Source organism: Lathamus discolor, chromosome 2 (assembly GCF_037157495.1).
Source record: "Lathamus discolor isolate bLatDis1 chromosome 2, bLatDis1.hap1, whole genome shotgun sequence".
Lineage (NCBI taxonomy): Eukaryota > Metazoa > Chordata > Aves > Psittaciformes > Psittacidae > Lathamus > Lathamus discolor.
In genome coordinates, this window is record NC_088885.1 from 21,072,084 (window position 1) to 21,091,624 (window position 19,541).

Consider the following 19,541-nt stretch of genomic DNA (forward strand, 5'->3'; position numbering starts at 1 on the left):
TATTTTTACCATCTGAAGAGGTTGAAAGCATGCACTTATATTACAAGCAAAAAGTCTGTAAGTCCAAAGACAACTGCTTAAGATAAGACTAGAGTACAACCATCTGTCTGCTTACATTGCTTCTTTTAACAGGCAGCATTTTAATGATGCTTATTCTCTGCCTTGCTGTTCTCCTAATTTGACAGCGAGACTTAAATGATTATCATGTTTAGGAGATCTGAGATAGTGTTTGGTGAAAGCACAAGTAGTAAAAGAAATAAGAGAAACACATTAAACCATTCTTTTTGTGTATGTATCTGTAAGATCTTTCCTCATGTCACACATGAATGCTTATAAGCATGGATTCATCATCCTCTCTCCAATATTATAATTCTTGAAATGCAGCATTTGGTTTCACTAAAGTTCAAGTTCTAATTTGAAGTATTAACTGCTGCTTTATTCCCAGGAGGGTCACAAGTCTTCCGTAATGCCTACTCCTAAGGGATTTGCTTTTTTTTCCAGTACTATTGGAAGAACTGTACTTCTAAAATAAAAATGTGTATTGAATACATTTTAAAAAGCAACTGAAATGCAAGAACATACACAGTACACAAATATTTCTCTAAGTAAATGAAAAAAAAATACATAAGTCAGAAAAAAATGGCTTTTATTTGCACAGAGAACTTTCTTTTTCACCTTCCATCTTAGCTTTCACTGTCTAGAAGGCTGTGTATTTCTGATGTAATGGACAGCAACTAAAGGAGGTGGATAAGTGCTAATGTCCTACTAAAAACATCCTCTTTTGAGCAGAAAATAGAAGACCAGCAGTGGTATTTTCTATTTATTTTGCTTTATTTAGTAGTGTCTGAAGAAATACTGTTGCAAGCAATTCTACCTGACCTGAAAAAATGTTTATATTCGCTAATGGCATTAACAACATCATCACTTTATTTATAACATGGATTTTTTTTTTTTTTTTTGGTAAACAGCACTTTTTGTCTTCAGAAGATATTAACAAAATAGTGATCTAAATCAAACACCTGAAATAAAAAGCAAGGTCATGTGCAAGATATTGCAGTCCCTTAGTCTCCAAAGTCCTGGAGATAGAGAGTGATTCTATATTATGAGACAAACACATCCCTCTTGTACGTGGTTCCCATGAGAGCTCAAAGTACCCCATGCATTACAGTATGCTCACTTTCTCAATACATGTGTTGTAGCTGTTTTCTGGATGTACAGAAGGGGTGATGGTGAGAAGTCTGGAAAAATATTTGGTTGTCAAAAATACCAGTGCTAAATAATGAAGCTTGCGTGTCCTTATAAAGCATGGGGTATATTCCTGATCAAGTATATGGAGCTTTTTGTGAATATTAAGCATTTTCACCAGTAGCATACAATTTATATATAATTTTAAGCTAGATACTTTCCACGGTAAAGGCACTTTAATGGGCTAGAAAGAATAAATATCATAATATGAGAAGACTATCTTGAGTGACAAGTGACATTCAGCCCAACTCCTAGAATTCACATTAGGAGCCTCTAAAACACATTTTCCTTCTTCAGCATTAAGAACACGCTGAATCAGTGCATCAAGAAGAATCAGCTCAACTGCCAGTGTAATTGCCACAGGGAATTGTCTCCATCATTGCAACACAATATATTTGCCTGGGCATATCACACTAACTAGCTATCTCACTACATTTAGCAGAAGAGACTGCCAAATTACTGTTTCATTCAGTGAAGATACAGATCTAAGCAGCCTATTAAGATCTTTGCTTTGACTTATCTCTGATTTAAAGTGACAATTCAAATCTGCTGTTGTATAACAATAAAATAATGGGACATTAATAATACAGTTTATTCATTTCATGCCAAGCTGAAGCTTAAACATATTATTGAGATGCAATGAAATATTTAAAAATTTAAGTGGAATAATAAATGAGGAGGCTGGAGAAAGGTAACTAAAGCATACAAGTTTTAAATTGTCCTTTTCCTGTGTGCATTGTCAAAACCTGTTATGGGTAAATGCAATGGAACAGCCCTTCCCCACCACCTCCCCCCCTTAGTATAAGAGTATCCAAGCTATGACAGATCTTTTATACACTTTTTTTACTCTGTGCATTTGAAATGCAGCGCCAAGCACTGTCTCCTTCCAAGCCTTGAGAGCAGATGCTTTAATGAAGGCAAGAGTATTAAAAAGATTAGTCAAAAATAGGGATGGCACAAGTTCTAAAATCTAAGTGCTCCAGAGCTTAGATCTTCATAAAGCTTCTTATATAGTTAAGAACTGAAGGGGAATAAATTGGTGAGTTTCCACAAAACAGTGAGGGGGCAAAAACATGAGAGAAATTAGGGGATGGAAGCCATATTAAGATTACCTATCCCTAGCAACATGCATGCCAGTGTGAATGCAACCAACTTGCAAACACCACTCAAACCCAAGCCTCGATTAGAAGCTGAAGCCAGAAGAATTCATTGTGTTAGAACATGATCATTTTCATTTTTTCCCAAGCCTGTTTAGCAATAAAGGAACTAATCCTATGATACCATTGGACAAATAGATTCACATCTAAAAACTCCACATGCTGGGCTGCCAGTGGAGATTAAACCCAAGAGCATTTATGGGAAGAACAGTCAGTGTGATCAGATAGGACTAGTACTGTCAATAGCTATCACCCTTCAAATTTATGTCCTGACATTGACTCATATGCCTCAAATTTACCTTCTTGTAGTTCTTCAACAGGAAATTCTAGAAACTGATGACGCACTTGTGCTTCTGAGTGCAGTTCATTCTTTTTCCTTTGAAAAGTGCCCAGACAACTGCATCCTCAAAACCAATCCTGTTAAAATTGAAAACTTAATGGGAAATTAACTTTGAGAAATTAGAATCTTCCACCTGTGAAGAAATAAAAATCTTCATGCTCAGCAGCAGTCAGATTGTGAGCCTTGAGTCAGCTTAAGTTTTGGTCTAGGTTATGTAGCGCATGGGCATAGTTTTTATGAAAGAGAGCATGCAGTGAAGATACCCATGACTACTGGCTATGACTTTTATTAAAGAAAAATAAACTTTTATTTATTTTTCTTTAATAAAAGATTCAAAATGAATCTTTAAAATCTATGCAGATTAAATTGTGAAGTCCTTGTTATACAAAGTAAGCTTCTTTTTTAATATGGCAGTCATGCACTGTGACTACTACAAATGTCAGAACATGAAAATTCTCTTTACAATGAATACATAAAAATTTTCACCACTTTTACTGAATGAGAACCAATTTTAATAAATCACTGAAATTCACTCTCAGAAAGCTATGTTTCAAACCTGCTCTGTGCAAAGCATCCAGTCATAGCTATACAAATAGACTTCACATATTCTTGAATCTGCCCTTGTGAGTTTAACAGAGTTTATTTATTATATTCTAAAACATTTAAATGCAGTTATGTTTGCTAGGCCTGTTTTTCCATTCTCTAAACTGACAAACTTTGAGGTCAAGCAACTTTCATGACTGATTTTGCAACAGTAAATTATTTCAAACCAAGTAGGACTTTGAGATGTATGGTTATGACTACAAGTGGCAATTCCGACAAACAATATGAAATACATAATGTGTTAATATCATCATACGACCCTCTGCTATTTTATTCCTCGTACCTTTATAACACTTTTTATTATTATTAAAAATGTATTAAATGTATTACAGCTAGGTGCAATTGTTAGCACAAAGTGAAATTTTAAAACAAAGGTGGAAATCCCAATGCAATAGGAATGCATTATTCAGTACATACATTTTAAAGACTTAGATTTGTTGCCTCTGCCCCCCACCTCCCAGCAGGCTTTCCATGCTTGTATGTCACAGTTATTTTTCATAGAAATCTGGACAGAGTACTGATAGCCTGTCAAGATTCTGACAATAGAATAAAATCAAATGAAAAAATTATAGAAAAAGATCAGTCTAGACCTCCATATATTGTGAAGCTCCTACTTAACATTAGTACTATAAATAGCTCCCATATGAATCCTTTAGGTACAAATCAATTACTTTAAGCCACCTTATTTCTACCCACTGCACACTATGTAATAATATCCCTTTGCATGTACAACCTTTAGTGAAGTAAGCTTTGTAAAGGGTCTATCCTGTGCAACACGGAAAAGCAAGCCAAGCTTTGAAGTTGTAATTGTGTCAGTTAACCAAAATTTAGAAACAACTTAGAGGAAGAGGTGAGAACAGGATGCAGGTCTCCTGCTTTTAAATCTTTAGCTTATGATGTTCAGTGGAGGTTAAATCCACGGCAGCTCATGCTGCTCCAAGGATGCACAGATCAGTAGCCTCTACCTAACAGTCATCTCAAAATTTCCACTCAAAACACAAGTGAAACCCTTTTTAGCTGCGAGGAGTTCAGCAATTCCCTGCTGACTTCAGTCTTCTAGGAGACCTCCTGGCGTCAGGGTGGCCTGGGATGCCAAGTGCTCAAGTATCTATATATATATATATAGATAGAAGCTTTCTGTTCCCTATTCATGAGGTAACATTAGACTTAAAGAAGTCTTTTCAACCCAAAGATGATTTTGCCTGGGCACACTTTGCACAGCTGCTGCCTGTGTCACCCCACCATGGCACCCGGAAACCATAGTCTATGTCGTGTTATGTCCCTCTTTTTATCCTCCCTTTCTGATCATTAGTGCCTTCCTTCAACAGAGATTTTCCATTGTCTCTAAGGAATTGTGCTTTATCCCAAATTTTACTTCCAAGTGTTCTTTTTTTCTGCCCTCACATTCAGTGCTGATCCTTGTTTGGGTTACTATTGGAAAGCAGAAGTGCAGTGTGTTGCAAAGACTCCTTTCACCTTCAAGTTGGTCATTTTCACTTATGTGCTCAATTTACAGTTCAGACACAGGAGATTCATGTCTGCCATTCACCTTGAAGTTTGGTTAAAAAGGAACCTTGTGCATGATCCTGTCTTCAGAAGTGCATCACTGAGGTTTACTTCGTTGGTGTATAGGTGTATCTCCCCTGGACAACACAAACATAAAGATTTATCATTGGAATAAAGCAGCCAAGGATTTCCCAGGCTGGCAGAGTCCTTTCTTAGATACCTGATCTGGCAGGAATCCCCTGTCTTCCATTTCCTACCTGTTTTAATATAACTTTCATACCCGACAGCAATGCAATCCCGATGTCTTCTTGAAGACCTTTGTTTACCACCCTATACAACCTAGAAAATTATACTGCTTCCAGCTGTTATTGAGGAAGTTCCTGTTGTCTCCTTTGCAGCCACAAAAAAAATTATAGACAATTCCACCAATAAACTACCTGCTATTACTGTAGAAACAAAGCTATGCAATGGAAAAACTGAAATCCAAATAGGCTAAGGCAAAGAAGAAGTCAAAACCTATTACAGAGGTTCTCTAGAGGGAGTGTCACTGGCAATCTGCAGCTATATAACATTTCTAGCTGCCCAGCAAGAGGGAAAAAAGCATTTATATTATCTTAAACAGATGCCTGAAAAACATTTTTCCTATCCCTTTTCTAGTGAAAATGAAGACACTGTGGAGTATCCAGAACTATCAAAATTAAAGCATCAGCAAATCCAGAAGTGGAAAATTAAGAAACAAAGCAGAAGTAGTTCTGCCAGACTTCCCTGAAAGTTTTACTATTTTTAAGAATACTCCTTTAAATGCATTGACTAAATCTTTGAGAAAAATATTTTTTCAAAAGCGGCTCTCTTCTTTTAGTTAAGATCACAGACCTATAAACATTCACATTTCAGGAGTGAAAATACTATAACCATCCTTAAAAACAGAACAATGTAATTGCCCAGTGAAGGTTAATGGTATCTTGGGCTGAACTAGGAGTACTACTGCAAGGAGATTGAAGGAGGTGATCCTTCCCTCCCAGAAAACATTGGTAAGATAGCTGCAGTGCTGGGTCCAGCTCCAGGCTTCCCAGTTGCAGCTACAACCTTACCTCCTAGGAGTTTTATGTGGAAAATTAAAGTGAAAAGTTTAGGCGCTGAAATGAAGAGCAAGAAATGCAAAGGCTTATAAGAATAAGAAGAAATATCAGCCCAGGAAATAAACTGATCAAAGGAGCTGCATTCATTCACTTGTTAATAAAAAAGCTCAGAAAAGATGCCTTTACGGATGCTCCCTGTCCTCTGTATCCAGCACCTTGATTTGACCTACTGTGTAAAGCTGAACTTGTAAGTACACTCACTGCACAAACAGCACATCCATCTCTCAAGGTGTGACTTGTACCAGCCTGGCAGAAGGTTAGTGACTTGCCCAGGCTACAGAGGGCTCCACTTCAGACAAATAGCATCACTTCTCCATGTGACTTACTCTGTTGGTTTCCATGTTCTCAAAGGAAGGATTTGAGTGTGATGATGTGTGGCAGAACCTGGATGATCACGATGCAAGATTCAGTCCAGGAAATCTGAGCGACAGGTCCAGACAAACCACAATCATATACTGTGTATTTCAAGATATATGGTTCTGATATGGATTTCAGAGGAGAACATATAATCATCTCTGCCTGTCATTCATCTTCCTAAACCTTGCTCCCTACAGCATGCTGGTGGGAAATGCAGGCGTACAAATGCTTTAGGAACAGGAATTTACATTTTGGTGCTGGGGAAGTTTTTGTTTTCTTGCTTACCATTTCTGGTTTTGCTACATAGAACCTGGTTCCTCCTTTTTGGGGTGGGGGACAAGATTAGTCAGTGCTCAGGTGGGTTTATAACACACAGTCACTTTTCTTTAGGAGCAGCTGTCACAAGGGTGTTAAGGAGGCTCACATTCTGTGTGCCACTTCAGAAAAAGCAGCATTTAAGCCCATCTCAGGCACACAAAAGATAGTTATCAGTCTGTCTCAGTGCCCATTTTTTGGTCAGCTGCAGCAGCAGAGCAGTGAGACTCCTGAAGTCACCCTGTCACAACCAATTGAATTGTCTTTGACATCACAGGGCTTTTATAATAAATGTGTGTGTGTGTGTGCCTAGAGTGCTTAAAATTCAGTATGCCCTTGGGAAAAATCACTTTGCATCCCTGCAAGAAAGCTAATGGGGAGACTGGAAAATCATCAAGACTAACATTTAGAAAATAGTTGGAGCTCTGGAAGGATATGACAACCAAACACATAATCAGGCTGGAGAAAAGTGACAGAGCCATCATTGCAGTGTGCCAGTCAAACAGCAGGGAAGAACCCATCAGCCCAAACAACCTGAAACCAACAAGAAAACACGCGCTAACTGCTGAAAACCTCGTACAGAGAGGAGGCATAGGAATTCCATTGGGAAGGCACTGCGCCAGACTTATTAAATAGTGAGACAGACAATAAGGCAAATAAAATATAACAGAATGCTTAAGAAACTGATAAACTCTCTCCAATGGAAAAGATATTAAATTAAACAAGAGAAACCAGACTTCTGGTGGGAAGAAGAGGGACAAGAACAGCTCATCCCACTGCTAGCAAAAGATTGAAAATGCAATTTACAGCTGAGATGGAACAGCAAAAACAAGAGAATAATATGGCTGAAGCTCTAGGGAAGCTTACACTCTGAGTTATTCAGTCTGAACTGAAGAACAACAAAAAAAAAGAAAATTCCCAGTATATTACTAAAAATTCACACAGCATAAGATGAAATCGCTCGCAGTCACTGCAAGAAACCAGAGGGTTGTATAGCAAATATTCTTGCAAAATCAAAGCAGGATTTCACAAAGTAGGCAATTCAGAAGGACCTAGAAAATAAATGTCATTCAGCTGATAAACTTTCTAATATATATTCACTTGCTTCCCTCACTGAGTTTGCTATTCAATGAACTGATTGCTTTTAGCATATCCCGAGTTAGAGCCGTGTGACCTTCCCCAAAGTTCTACCTCAATCACCAGGATTCACCAACCTCCCAGACCACCAGATCCATGCTGACATTTACCCCTCCTCACTGCTTTCTTTTAACACATGGAGTTATTGAAGCTGTGAAAAACCCAGAGAGTATTAGTGTGATTATGCTATTAATATCAAAAATCTTCTACTTTCACTCCACATAAAAAAGGGTCAGGAAGTACAGACCAAGACAGCCTGCTTCCACTCTCAGAATAAGACAGTGAGGGATACAACAAAACCTGAACAGGAACAGAGATAAAATTTCAGCTCTATAATTTCAGCACCTAGTCACCTTCTCATTAGAAAAGGGGCAGTGTGTGTATAATATCAACCTGACAGAGCTATGATCTCTAGGTGCTACTGTAATACCATTACAGAAAGACTCAGAAGGGGTAAGCCACTTCTGCATTAATCAGGCTTTAAATGCTGCCTGAATTCCATAAGAAACCTCTTCTGGGTGACTCCTAATCTGAGATCGTTCCCAAAAAAAGAGCTGGATAATTTAAACATTTCTGCAGGCAAAAGGGCTAAGCTGCAGAAAAGTATGTGAAAACTGAAAATGGGAAACACAAACTAAACACAAATATTTCACTCTTCTAAACAGTGACTGAACTTGGGCAAATTTTACAGGTTTTACTGGTGGAAGTCATGTCTTGCCATGCTATGAATCAGGTTTTTATTCCCCCAGCAGATGGTGGGTAGATATTTAGTTCTCTCTGCAGGTGTTAAAATAAGATGTCAAAAGAACTTTGGACAAGTAGACAAAAGGGAGGGGAAACCTAGAGAGCTGTTGAGTCCCTCACCTGAGAAAAAGATTTTAAATTGCCAAGATTGGAAATTACTATGGCGCAGCTTAGTCATTTCCTACAAAATACTCTCTTAAAACAGCCCAACTCCACCTGTGCCTAAACCAGGTTTTTCCTGAAAGGTCTAATGGGGCCAGTAACCAAGAGCAACAGACATTACCTTGGCAAGGAGTTATTTATTTGCTTTAAGTCTTCTACGAAAGAAGTTTTATTTTGTAGTAAGGAACATTCCCCCTAGAATGTGGAACACTTGTAAATCTAGCTTTACTTTTAAAGACCATTCCTGCTGTGCCACTGAAATAGGTGGCAGCAATGTAACAGCTGCTTTCTTGGCACCTGCTGCTTCTGCAAATGCATGCAAGAATTCAGGTTTTAGGATCTTGTTTAGGAGACTGTGAGGCTGATGTCTCAACAAGAAAATTACATAATACAATGTAGAAAGAGTTACTGAAAGGACAGCAGCTTTTAAATATAATACATTTTAAACAACACACCTTTAGCCTACTTGAATACGCTTGAATACTAAACTTGAGTTTAGATTTTTGTTCTGCAGATTCCTTATCATCTATAAAGATCATAAAGCTCTGGTCTACAAAGGAAGCAAAGAGGCGTTTCTAGGGCATACCTGCTCTATATATGGTCTTCAGCTGCCTCAAAGCTACTGGAGGATCCCATCAGAAGCAACATTAGGTGTCACTAAGTGGAAGAAGGCAGACTAGATTATTTCCCATCTATTTTCTCTTGATGTTTTGTCAGTTCCAAGTATTGAGACAACCAGATCAGTTCCATGCTTGCTCTGACCCCAAGAAATGCTCATGAAGTATATTCAACACAGCCCTTTCATTTTTCCGTATACTAAGGCTGTCATCCCCATTTCCTGGAAAGTGTTTTGGTGTCATATAGGACAAGTTACCCAAAACACCAAACTCTGTGTGTGTCACACAGAACAGTGCTGTAGGTGATTCTGTGTCCACAAAGCAACCAAAAAAGCCACTTAACTGTGTAGTCCTGAAGATGCTTTGATAAAATGTGCTTACACGCTCAGCATCATGACTTTTCACAAACCTAAATAGTTAGCTCCTGTAGTCCAAACATGAAACATAAAGACATTATTTCTTCAGTTCAGTCTCTGTAGGATCTATCTGTTTAAGACAATTCGCAGCATGCCCAGGGTATAAAGACCACCTGCAGTCCAGCAGTAATCATAGCAGTTCTGGAAACTTTCATTAAAATCAGAATTACTTTAGTACTCTCTTTTTACTCCAGTCTTCACCTGAGAATCAAAAGATCCAAATCAAAAGTTCCTTTCTCAGCACAGCCTTAACACCACAAAGTACTTGCTTTTAGTGGGGGGCAGGGAGATAATTTCATCTGACTTTAAACATCTACCTGACCTTTTTAGTTAATGGTGCTAAGAGGAACATCTAAAGCAGATCAGGAACTGTGTGGTAGAAATGACTGTTCCATTCCTTGAAAGTATGTGGGAGTCTAGACAACTAATTGACATTATGATCCCAGCTAGCCATTTATATTTTAGCTATGTGAGTTCAGACATGATGCCCCCACAACTTCATCATGCATCTCTGGCCCAGATTATGATGGAAGATTTTTACACCTTCTCCTGCATAATGTTTTCTACCAGGTGAGGGTTGTGGCAGCACCTATGATCTTCTATGTGCTATAGCTAGTCTGATGAGGTCTAGGTGACAGCATGTCATTTATATGACACAGCATGCCAGCCTAAATCACAGAGAATATTGTAGATTCTGTTATGCCCTCCCCCAACTTTTCTCCTACTCTGCTATTGCAACATGTTAAAGGCGAAGGAGGAGATTATACTACTACCAAAGTCACTCCCTAAGCCCTTTGAGATCTTAAAATGTAACACCTGATATAAGGGCAGAGAAGCAATGTCATTATGACCCTTTCAAGTATAAATTACAACCACTTCAGAAAAAGTTTCACATCATTTTATATACCTTTTTATCTGTTCCTGATTGTAAATCCTCCTCTTCAACTAAGGCTGCCTTCAGTTATAATCAACTGACCTTTCTAAGGTGTCCTTTTAAGTCAGTGAGCCGAGTAAAAAGAAGGAAATGCCTTAAAAGGAAAGGAAAAAATGCAAAGGTAAGAAGAAAGCTGAGCTATAGAAGACTATCACTTTCTGCCCTCTTAGTATTTGCATCCAAGATCATTTTTCATACTGCGATTCCCTCCCCCCCCCCCCCCCCCAACTCTGCATGTTGTGACTTAGTTGGCTTTTCTGCAAGTGTTTGGGAATTAGACAGGCTGCAACTTTGATTTTTTTGCTGAGTAAAAGGAAAACATAACTTTGCTAACCATGTGCTGGGGAGTGAGCTAGAGAGAAAGCAGCAGGGTCAGCAACAATCTTTCAGCAAAGAGCGCTCAAAGAGTGCTGATTTCTCAAGTCAGAAAAGTAAGGCTGGCCAAGGTAAACAAAAATACTCTCATAAAATCGTTCCACAAATTGATTTTCTGATTATGTTATCATACTATCTGCTATTATCAATTTCTTCCTACCTATAAGAACAGATCCTTCTATATTTCAGTGATTAAATGCCCAAGTGAGTCCAAGCCTAGATCATCTTTTTTTCAAATAAGAATTTTAATTAGATTTATAAGCACTTTTACACTCCCAAGTGAGAGAAGCAATGTGCTTTAGCAAGGAATTAAGTACCAGCATGCTAATTACAATGTGGGTTTAGGTTGTCTGTGTCAGGCTGGATAATTCTAGGCTACAGATTTTCATTATTTACACTGACCTCCTGACACACAGCAGTTCTAACACAGACAGGAGCTGTAATGTAGTCCTGAAGTTGACTAAGAAGCTATTCCCTGATAGAGAGATATTTCTGAGGTGGATGTTGAGTCTGGTATAGAAGAGATATCAAATTTCCAGTTCTAAATAAGCTAGTTGTGTTCAATTAAATAAGATAACTGTGCTTAACATTAAGAAAGAAAGACAATTTCCTTCTGCAAGTAATAGAAGAGCCGATAAGGAGAGGTGCCATGCTTGACCTCACCAGGAGGGAAGGGCAAGTTGGAAATGGGATGCTCCAGGGCAGCCTTGGTTGGAGCAATCATGAGATGATCGAGTTTGAGATTCTCAGGACAGTGAGAAGAGCGTGCAGCAAGCTCACTGCCCTGGACTTCAAAAGAGCAGACTTTGGCCTCTTCAGGAGCCTGCTTAGTAAGGTTCCATGGGATATAGCCCTAGAGGGCAGGGGGCCCCAAGACTGTTGGTTGATGTTCAAGGATCACCTGGTAGAAGCTCAAGAGTGCTGCGTCCTGACTAGAAGGAAGTGCAGCAGGAGGGCCAGGAGACCTCCTTGGATGGATAAGGAGCTGCTGAGGAAAATTCAAAGGAATAAAGAAGCTTATAAAAGGTGGAAGCAAGGACAGGCGGCCTGGGAAGAATACAGGGATCTTGTCCGGGAAGCTAGGGATCAGGTTAGGAAAGCTAAGGCAGTTAGAATTGAACTTGGCTAGGGATGTTAAGGATAACAGGAAGGGATTCTGTAGGTACATAGCGAATAAAAGACAGACTAGGGACAACGTGGGCCCTCTCTGGAAGCTATCAGGAGAAATGGCTACCCTGCATTTGGAGAAGGCTGAGGTTCTTAAAGAATTCTTTGCCCCAGTCTTCACTGGCAAATGCTCTGACTGCACACACCCAAGACTTGGAAGGCAGACACAGGAACTGTGAGAATGAAGACCTTGGGCCCACTGTAGGAGAGGATCTGGTTCAAGACCATCTTAAGAACCTGAATGTGCGCAAGTCCATGGGACCCAATGAAATCCATCCACGGGTCCTGAAGGAGCTGGCAAATGAAGTTGCTAAACCACTGTCCATCATATTTGAAAAATTATGGCAGTCAGATGAAGGTCGCGATGATTGGAAAAAGGGAAATATAACCCCCATTTTCAAGAAGGGGAAAATAGATGACCCAGGGAACTACAGAGCAACCAGTCTCACCTCTGTGTCCATGGCAAAATCTTGGAGCAGATTCTCCTGGAAGGCATGCTAAGGTACATGAAAAACAACAAGATGCTTGGTGACAGCCAGCATGGCTTCACTAAGGGGAAATCCTGCCTGACCAATTTCTGGCCTTCTATGATGGGGCTACAGAACTGAGGGACAGGGGTAGAGCAGTTGATGTCATCAACCTTGACTTGTGCAAAGCATTCAACACTGTCCCACACGACATCCTTGTCTCTAAATTGGAGAGATATCAATTTGATGGATGGACCACTCAGTGGATAAAGAACTGGCTGGACAGCCACACACAAAGAGTTGTGGTCAATGGCTCAATGTCCACTTGGAGACCAGTAATGAGTGGTGTCCCTCAGGGATCAGTGTTGGGACCGGTCTTGTTTAACATCTTCATTGCTGACACAGACAGTGGGATTGAGTGCGCCCTCAGCAAGTTTGCCGATAACACCAAGCTGTGTGGTCCGGTTGATACACTGGAGGGAAGGGATGCCATCCAGAGGGACCTTGACACGCTTGTGGGGTGAGCTGATGCCAACCTCATGAAGTTCAACCACAACAAGTGCAAGGTCCTACACCTGGGTAGGAGCAATCCCAGGCACAGCTACAGGCTGGGCAGAGAAGAGATTCAGAGCAGCCCTGCGGAGAAGGACTTGGGGGTGCTGCTCAATGAGAAAATGAACATGAGCCAGATTCAGTGTGCGCTCGCAGCCCAGAAAGCCAACTGTATCCTGGGCTTCATAAAAAGCAGCGTGACCAGCAGGTTGAAGGAGGTGATCCTTCCCCTCTGCTCTGCTCTCGTGAGACCTCACCTGGAGCACTGTGTGCAGTTCTGGTGGCCTCAACATAAGAAGGATATGGATCTGTTGGAACAAGTGCAGAGAAGGGCCACAAGGATGATCATGGGACTGGAGTACCTCCCATATGAAGAGAGGCTGAGAAATTTGGCACTGTTCAGCCTGAAGAAGAGAAGGCTGCGTGGAGACCTCATAGCAGCCTTCCAGTACCTGAAGGGGGCCTATAACGATGCTGGGGAGAGACTCTTCATTAGGGACTGTAGTGATAGGACAAGGGATAATGGGTTAAAACTTTAACGGGGGAAGTTTAGATTGGGTATAGGAAAGAAATTCTTTCCTGTGAGGGTGGTGAGGCACTGGAATGGGTTGCCCAAGGAAGTTGTGAATGCTCCATCCCTGGTGGTGTTCAAGTCCAGGTTGAGCAGAGCCTTGGGTGAGATGGTTTAGCATGAAGTGTCCCTGCCCATGGCAGGGGGGTTGGAACTTGATGATCTTGAGGTCCTTTCCAACCCTAACTATTCTATGATTCCTTGATTCTAAGAAACTAACATACTGAATGGTTCCAGACTGCACACGGTTTTTGCTTTTGGTTTGGCTTTTAAATTCTACTGATGACAACTAATGAGTTCTTTCCAACCAAACCTGTCACCAGTTGGGCACCATCTTCAAGGCATGGTCCTACAAACATACATTCTTCAGAAAGTATCTGAAGTTATTTGGCTGCCCAGTGCCCAGGATATGCTAGTTTTAATCTTCCATATGTGCAAAGACAAAGCACAAAAAAACACCCCCAAAAAACCCGAAACCAACCAAACCCAAAAAAACCCCACCAAACACAACATTCTCAGAGGTAGATGGGAATCTGAGCATCTGGGACTGATGCTTATCTGTTAACTGATTTAATGGCAAGGGAAAGGAGTCCAGTGGACAGGGGATACATTTAATCTTACATACAGCAACAACAAATGCATTCAGTACCACAACCATCTTCATCAGAGCTCATGACAAACATCAACTCTACTAAACCAGATTTCTTTTTCTATTTCTCCACAGTGTATCCAGCTGCAATATCAAGTTAATGGATGGGGGGGGGGGGGGGGGGGGAATGTCTCAGAATTCTGATAAGTACCGTACAAAAAAGTTAGTAGAAAGCATCCATTTCCAAGTGGAATGTTTAATGATTTAAATTTCATAGGATGTGAAATGGTGCTTCAAGAAAGAATCACTCACCAGTGATATGAGTTTACCAAGTTAGGATATCTTTCAGCAGTGAAATCAGACAGGATATTGGTGTCTTGCACAGCCCAGAAGCCTTCATTATGTTAAAATTCATGTTTAATTGCCCTAATAGCTGTCATTAGGTTGAAGACTTCAAGTTACCTTTTCTTGGGGCTGTGCATACTATATATTCTCACACTGATAAAATCTACGGTGCTTTCAGCTCTCAAGAGCTCATACCCTTGTTGTGTTGTGAAGTGGTGGTACTTTATGCCACAGATGCAAACACCAACTTTTTTCAAGGTTTTTAACTCTCCTCAGCACAAGTAACACAAACTGCAACTCTGATTTAAGAGTCCACAGAGACAGAACAGCTACAACATTTCAGCTCCAGGAACTTTCTTTTGAATGTGCTACATTCTTCATTTTAGGTGGATCCTCAAGTGACAAACAAGGAGGAGGGAAAGAGGCCAAGATAACAGAAAGAGAAAGCATTTACCAAAAAGGACTTCCAGAAACAGTCTCTTGTTTATAAGTGGCCTCAGATACGGGAATTACTTACATATGAGTTTTCTGGAATAAAACATCTGGCAGAAGCAACCTTTCCAGAGCATTAGTTCCAAAACTGCAGCCCATGGGCCTGTTTGCAGACCACGAGACATTGCTGTATAGCTCATGCATAGAACCTCTTCACATAGCTGCTTCTGACAGACACAGAGCTCTAGCAACTAAAGACCTTTACATCTAGGTATACATCTAGCCAAAAAGTGACCCATGAGAGAGTCATCCTACAAGAGTCTGGGCTGTGCCCCAGCCATACACCGAATTCTGAATACTCCCCCAGCTACACCTAATACTGTGCTCGGCAGGAAGAAGCTGTTGCATTGACCTGTTCCAGGAGTGTTTGTATCATCCGGAAAAGAGGGAAGTTTCCACTTCGGTAAGGGCAGAAAAAGAAAAATTGTCCTTACCTGATATGTGGACATTAAAGGGGATTGAGGAATTCTAATTTTTCCCTAAATGAACTTTTATGATTTGCTTCTGCCTGATTAAACTTTGTAATTCCTGCCTTAAGTGGTATGTAGGACCTATAAACCTCTCAGGGGAGATCATATTTATTTTCTGGTAAAAAAAGAAAAACAAAACCAAAAAACCCCAGATTACTCACAGTGGAGCACTGTTAACTGGAGTTAAAGCACTGGCACATATACCCTTTAATGTGCTGACATTAGATCCTTGATCCTTTTGTGCCAGTGTTTGTTACTTAAATGCCTCTATGCACTTGCTAGGTTTCCCAAAATACTGTTACAAGCCTTGTTTGGGGTATCTTTCCTGCCTTGCTAGTACTGAACGCTTTGACTAAAAACAAGATACAAAATCCATCTGCAAGGGAAAATCGCATTGAATCACCACGAGATTTTCTGAGATATTACTGTTTGAAAAATCAGAAGCTTTTTCATTTTTGCAAATTGTATATGATGGGTAAAAATAGCTCATTTCAAATTTATTTTTCAAGTTCAACTGCATAAAATTGGCCCTTGAACAGGCGTAACAACCGCCACTGCACTTACTCAATGCAAAGCAAACTCTTCAAGCATACAGTTGCTTAGGATTTTCTTGCCCTCCTAAATACTCAATTCACAAGTTCCGTCATTCATATCTGTTAATAAAGATCCAAATTATTCTTTCAGCTGTGCATCAGTAAGTTTATTCCAGGAGCAGAAACCTTTTGAACTTCCAACAGAGTTCCTGGAGCCTGCCAGAGAGAGGAGTTCAAGGAGATCACATGCATTGCCTTACTGAGGGTGGTTCAAGCCAAATCTTGAACTCAGATCACCCATACTTCCTATATTTTTATTGTGATACTACTTTCATAAAGGAAAAAAGAAATCTGGAATGCATTCAGTGTTTATTGCACATTACATCACAAAAACTAACTGGAAGTAACACAATTGTACAGTCAACACAATCAAATATCTGGCTACATAAATAGGAGATGAAATCCTGACAAAAATTTAAATAAATACTTATGTCTAAACCAGATATCAACTGTGTGCCAGTTACTTTTCAATGTCATGGATTTTTATAACACATTAGCAAGATATCTGGGAAAAAAAAAAATCAGATTCTGGGTCATCAGAACTTTGCTAATATATAAAATAAAAGGAAAATCATTATGCTTCCAGCTTTATAAATGTTACAAGCCTTCTGCTTCCTGAAATCCATCTCCTGCTTTGTTCTAACATGTATCTCAATGTATACCCGAGAATGCAGAGTGAACTCACTGCTGTCATGCTGTACCACCCTATTAGATTTGTACTGTATTAGATGTGACACCTTGTCTTTGCAAGTTAAAGATATCACTACATATCGCTCCCCATAATTATACTGCTGTTTAATATCACTATAGAAAAAAATGAAAGCTATACCCTGCAGGATTATTTGTGACATATTTCCATAATTATGCATATATGTACACTACATGGAGAAACAATCTGTGTTAATACGGTCTGGAAACATGTATTTACTCAGGAGTAAAAACCATGAATATGCTTTTGAGACACCTATTGGCTATCTGGCAAAACATTATCTTTTAGCAGAAGTATCTACTGGTAAGAGGAACCTATATAATGAAACAATTTACAACTGCATATGTTTCTTTTACAGCGTCATATAAAAGTTAAACCAGAAATAACATAATTTCCTTTTGTCCTGTATCCTTTGCAGTAACAAAGCTATACAAAATCCAACTTTGCTACTATTCTTTGCGGCAATTGAATAGATTAGATAAGCTGCAATATCTATACAATAATTAATGATTGTTTCCTGTGCCTTGTTGATAAAGAAATAATTTCTTTTCTTTGTTGTAAAAATTCTTTGTACAGAAGGGAACACAAGCAAAACAGTGATAAAAACATTTTCTCTTATGTTCTTTCCTTAGGTGCAAACTAAAATAATGTAATGAAAAATATAACTTCCCTGAAAGAAAATCCGCAGGTGAAAGATAGGAAAAAAAATCATATTAAAATACAAATATTTGAATTATATACCCACTACTTGTGAAAAACACTTTGGGCTCAAAGAAGTCCCACTTCATTGGATGGGACTGTACCTTATTTTTCTAAAACAAATCCTTCTGTACCCATGAAAATAAGTGCTACAATGCAACATTTAACAAAGTCAGTGCCTTTTTGCTCTAATGCAACACAGCTCTATGCACCTGAAGTCAACATAATGTCTAATAGCAATTGCAATGGGAGAAAGACTAATCAGAGAGACAAATCATAGCAACTAGGATTGTACAAAGCAGAACTGCATGCTACAAGCCATCTCCTTGAAAAGAGCAAAGCTATTTGCAAGGTCCTACCCTGCCCCACGCAGGCAAGCTGGCAGAGCATAGCCGAGGGCTAGAGATGGTTGTCTCACAATGAGATTTTTACATTCTTTAAAATCAATAGCAATTCAGCTGGAGGAGTACAAAGCAGTTATATTCTATCATCTTCCCTTATTATTATCATTTTTAAGAGCATCTAAAGCTTGTCAGTTTTCTGCCTGACATCTGGCTAAAAGAATAATGGAGAGAGCTGCAGCAGGCAGAAAAAAATGGGTCCCTCCAGCACTGCTCAGCCTCTGAAATGGAACACGCACACAGGCTGCTACTGCCTAGAATATACCTTTGCTTGCACTGAACTGTATTACTTGGCCTGTTGGAAAAAGATAAATAAGGAAGCCATTTTAAAGAAATATGAGAGATACTAGGAGCATCTTTTCACATTCTGTAATGAATATGGTTTTTTTACATCATTTCCCAGTTGTCAGTACATCATCATTTTTTAGCAGTTATGACATAAATTGGAAGGGGTACCCCAAACAGCAGCACCCACCTCCACCATGCAGACTACATTTAGTATTAAGATTAGATAAACACAAATAACATATCTTTTATTTTGGAGATCCGAACTGCAAAATTAAACAAATACACAGAATGGCAAAATTTTCTTTACTGCCATCCAGTCTCACAATCACACTGTGTGGACACTAATGTACAGCACAAAAGAAAGATGAGTTAAAAAACTCCACACCAAACAAAAAACAAATAGAAAAGAAATTATGAAAGCCTACATTACCTATAGTATCTATGTTTTGTTTGTCTGTTTTATCAATTAAGTTGCCTGCGGAACACCCAAAGGGTAAAGCTACCACTGTAAGTGAATTCAGAGTACCAAGAATGTCTTGCAGGGAGGATGCTGAATGACAGCTGTGGGATTTTGCTGTGGTTTCAAGAGTGGCTCAATATCCTGACTACTGATGTGACTATGCCCTGCATCATGATCCTGACTGGTATCAGCCTAAAGCCATTATCAGCCACCTGCTGGGTAGTTTATTTGAGATGAGTTGGCAATACCTACTCCATACATGAAAGACTGAGCAAGCATAGCAGAAACTCATGTGATAATGATTTTTATATGGCAGCTAATGTGGGTTTTATTCATCTATCAAAAGTAAATTCTGCTAGAGCTGATGCCTGGAGCTGATTCTTCCACCACAGGATATGAGCAACTTCCTCAGTTGAAGTAGTGGTTATTCTCATGTGTTAGAAATATGATAATAAATCCCCACAAGACTAAACTTTATATATGTAAATATTCACAGGAATTCGACTTTCCTGAGCAATTGACTGTGTCCCATCTTGCCTGCATTCTTTCGTTTCTTCACATCTTTTTCAGCTTTGCCTTATCCTCTTTCTTCCCTCTGGTTTTTCGTTTAGCTCAGCCCTTCCTTATCACATGATAAGGATAAGAACCAAGGAACTCCCTCGCCTCTTGCAGCACTGCTTTTCTCCCTTTC

The 19,541-nt window shown here is 39.5% G+C and overlaps 1 long non-coding RNA gene across 1 annotated transcript in view; it reads right to left on the reverse strand.

Annotated features, from left to right (window-relative positions):
• The window catches only part of LOC136007789 (uncharacterized), a 91,816-nt gene that overhangs the window by 4,681 nt on the left and 67,594 nt on the right, over window positions 1–19,541 (reverse strand). The window lies entirely within an intron of this gene.